This window comes from Bombus bifarius, unplaced genomic scaffold (assembly GCF_011952205.1).
Source record: "Bombus bifarius isolate JDL3187 unplaced genomic scaffold, Bbif_JDL3187 scf7180000010092_frag, whole genome shotgun sequence".
Lineage (NCBI taxonomy): Eukaryota > Metazoa > Arthropoda > Insecta > Hymenoptera > Apidae > Bombus > Bombus bifarius.
This window is the reverse complement of record NW_022885509.1, coordinates 23,610-27,331: the sequence shown is the minus strand read 5'-3', so window position 1 is coordinate 27,331 and position 3,722 is coordinate 23,610. Positions and strand designations below refer to the sequence as shown.

Genomic DNA, 3,722 nt, shown 5'->3' with positions numbered 1-3,722 from the left:
TGCTGTTTGATCATCGATATTTCGTCTTCTTTTGAGGTGTAGTAGCGGGTGGGTGACTGGGCCGCATATTGCTCCACATTCGTAAGTTTCACGTAACTGGTATCCGTGTGCGGCTATATCTATTATTGTCTTGATTAGTTTAAATATTGTGAGTATTCCAAATATTGCTGCACTGACAGTTCCAAATTCCATAAAACCAGTCCATAAGCTTGATACGGTATTTTTCGCTATTGTCGTTAATGTGTTTTGTCCATCATTCCCAGGATGTTTACTGTTCCAGGGACGATTGTTTTTCCTGTTGCTCCTCTGGCCAATGCGTTCAAGACTGCAGATTTTTCTGCCGGGAACATGACGTGGTCCCGTAGTGCATCGAGGTCTTTTGGGGTATATATTCCGCTCGTGGCCAACGACGATGGTGCTGAATATCGCCGCGTTTGGCGCACGTCCGGGCGGAGTTCCTGTGGTGCGATTCCTTTGCCAGACGGGTAGTTCCGAGTAGCATTTTGTTGTATGTCATACCTTTACTTGTACCGGAATGCACTTGACTATATGGACCGCTTCTCCTGCGATCAAAGCCATGTGTCCTGGGTTTTGGTTGTGGTGTATGCAAATTCGTCGGGCGGTAAGTTTGCCAAGCTTAAAGCGTTCTCTATTAGTTTCTTCTGTGTGTTGTGTCTTCGTGTCAGTACATCATGGTATAATGTTGTCATTTGTCGTTTTACTTTCGAGTTTATCAGAAATAAGAATAACCTTTTATCATTATTAATATATATATATATATATATGGAAAAGAAAATTTTTATATTTATATGTATTTTTCTCTCTTTTTCTTTTCTTTTTTTTTATTGTTAAAACCTTGTTTTATTTTAGGTTTTACGTACATGTTATCAGTAAAAATAAATATCATGAATGCTACTTGAGTTATAATTATATACATATATGCATACGTACTGGTAAGTAGTATGAATGAGATTTGTTTTATTGTTATAAATATATAAGTATATATTATCAATAGGAATAAATATTACAAATGTACCTTGTCTTCGAGTATATATATATATGTGCGTGCAATGGTAAATATGACGGCTTAATTTTATGAGTCACTTGCATTATCAGTGGAAGTGAATGTTATAAATATCGCCTACTTTACAACGTGCGTGTATATATATATTGGTAAACATAAGTGATAATTATATGCATAGTTATAAATGTTGTTTGTTTACAGGTGGATAGCATCAGTACGTGGTTTCGTGAGTGGCGTACCAATACTTTACAGTTCCACTGTGCGGATTGCTATTCATGTTCTTCCATCCGTCGTTCAGAGAATGGTTGATGAGTTCGCCATCAGTTCTGTACACACATATAAAAATAGTTAATATATATATATATTGTTTATATAATTTTCTTTTGGATCTGTTCCCTTGTACGAATACTGTATCCCTGTATATAATATAATACATATATAATATGTTATAATTATGTTAGTTGTTATTTATTATATATATTTTCCTTAACTCTCTCCCCCTTTTCTTGTGTTGTTTTTTTTTTTTTTTTTTTTTTTTTTATTAGTACCTAACATTGCTATTATGATGCTGTATTATGTTGCATTAGCTGTTATCTGTATGTGCGCGCGACGAATTTTTCAACATGGTCGCTCGCGTGTCTCTTTGGTATGGCGTTGGTTTAATGTCAACAGCAACGTGTTGTTGAAATAACTAATTAATTGTTAATCACTATAATCTTATTTAGTAGTGTTTTGTAATATTGTTTTGTGTATTCTGTTACCAGTTATTTCGTGTAGCATAACTTTATTCTTTTGCACCGAGTTCAGTCATGTCTTATCGTTAATATTTAGTTAGTCTATCTTGATTAATTTCTAACCCATTTCTGTGTTTATTGACCCTTCTTATTTTCCCTATTAATTTATTATTGCATGTACTTGCTATTTGTTATTATTTTATGTATGATATGAATTAGTTCCCTTATTAGTGGTTAAAATTTATTTATTAGATTAACATTGTCTGTAATTCTTCAGATTCTACTCATTCGATGCTGCGTCACTTACCTGGATCATTCCCACAACGTCATCCAATTCTTCGATATGCCTTGGATACCTACTACGGTTGCCTTCAATCGTCTTATATCTGTGGCTATAAAGGTACTGTTTAATTCATTTAATTTAATATGTGTATAATACATTGTGTGTGCGACCGCTATTGTGCATTACAAAATCCACTTCTACATGTTAGATATAATAATATAACAATACTACGTAGATTAATACATAATAAAATATCCTTTTACTCCGTTTATATTTATTACTAACTCTCAATTAATCTATCTTAATTATTTTCTAACCACTTTCTATATTTATCAGCTATTTTATTTCTTCTTGTTAATCTGCGAAATCCATGCATGTACACTTCCTTGTATGGTGATTGATTGTTCAAGAGGTAAGTTGCACTTTCACTGTTTTCGTTATTCGTTGAACTAACACGTTTTACATTCAAACAGTAATTGGAGCACTCGTAATAAACTTCTTTTCTTTTTCCAAGTTTCCGCTATCTGTGTCATTCGACGAACAGTGCCACGCCTCCACAGCACCGTTATAACATTTAGCGATGCTGCTCTTTGCATTACGGCAATTGGAGTTAATTCGTTCGTTTATTTTCAGCTGGTGCATGGTGTTCCGCAAGCTGGGAGCCATAACCTATTTTGCACGTAGACCTTCTTGTATGATGATTACTTGTTTACAAGGTAACTTTCACTTTTCCTCTTTTAATTATTTACTGAATCGACACGTTGTATATTCAAACAATAATTGGAGTATATTGGAGTAATTTTCCTTTTTTCTTTTTAGGTTTTCGCTATCTGTATTGTTCGACGAACAGTGTCACACCTCCTTTTGATTTATCCATAATATAGTTATAACATTTAGTAACCTTGTATTTTGCACTGAGACAATTGAAACTAATTTATTCACTTATTTTAGGTAGCTGTCATACATTGTGTTCCACGAACAACGATCCATAACTTATACTTGCACGTACACTTTCTTGTGTGTTGATCACTTGTTCACAAGGTAACTTTCACTTTCGCTAGTTAATTGTTCATTGAGTTAACACGTTTTATATTTAAGCAATAATTGAAACACGTATAATAATTTTCCTTTTTCCTTTTAGGTGTTCGATATCTGCATTATTCGACGAACAGCACTATAACATATACTACCGCACTACGTTGTCCAATGAAATCGCTTTATTCATTGCTTATTTCGATTATGCGCCAGTTTCAACTTGTTTAAATGCACCGTTCGCGGAATCCCTTTTACTTCAATCTTGACGTTTTGGTTCTGCAAGATTTCTAGCACTTTGTGTGGTCCAGTATATTGATCGGAGAATTTTCCTTTACTGGGTTCTTTTAGTAGATATATCGAATCTCCTATTTTAAAATCTTGAGGGTTGATTCGTCGATCGTAATATTCTTTTGGTCTTAGTTTGAATTTTATCAAATTTTCTCTTGCCATTCGTTGTACAGTGTTAATTTTATTGAACAGATCTTCGAGATATTCTGCGCATGTTGGTTCCATGTTCTCTTCGATCGTTACTTCACCGACAGGTTCTCTGGCTAGATGTCCGAAACTAATTTGTGCGGGGAGAATTTCGTTCCTTTCCTTCATTTTAGTTTTTATTTTGCGCCAAGACGCAAGTTTACTGACATCG

At 34.3% G+C, this 3,722-nt stretch overlaps 1 long non-coding RNA gene across 2 annotated transcripts; it reads left to right on the top strand.

The window, feature by feature from the left end:
- Positions 1-1,833: 1,833 nt before the first annotated feature.
- Positions 1,834-3,018, top strand: LOC117216055. 2 transcript variants are annotated; one of them, XR_004489291.1, is made up of 3 exons: positions 1,834-2,158; positions 2,675-2,757; positions 2,993-3,018. It is a non-coding gene; the product is annotated as an uncharacterized LOC117216055 (long non-coding RNA). The 2 variants fall into 2 exon arrangements; XR_004489290.1 differs by lacking the exon at positions 2,993-3,018 and adding an exon at positions 2,861-2,886.
- Positions 3,019-3,722: the final 704 nt, after the last annotated feature.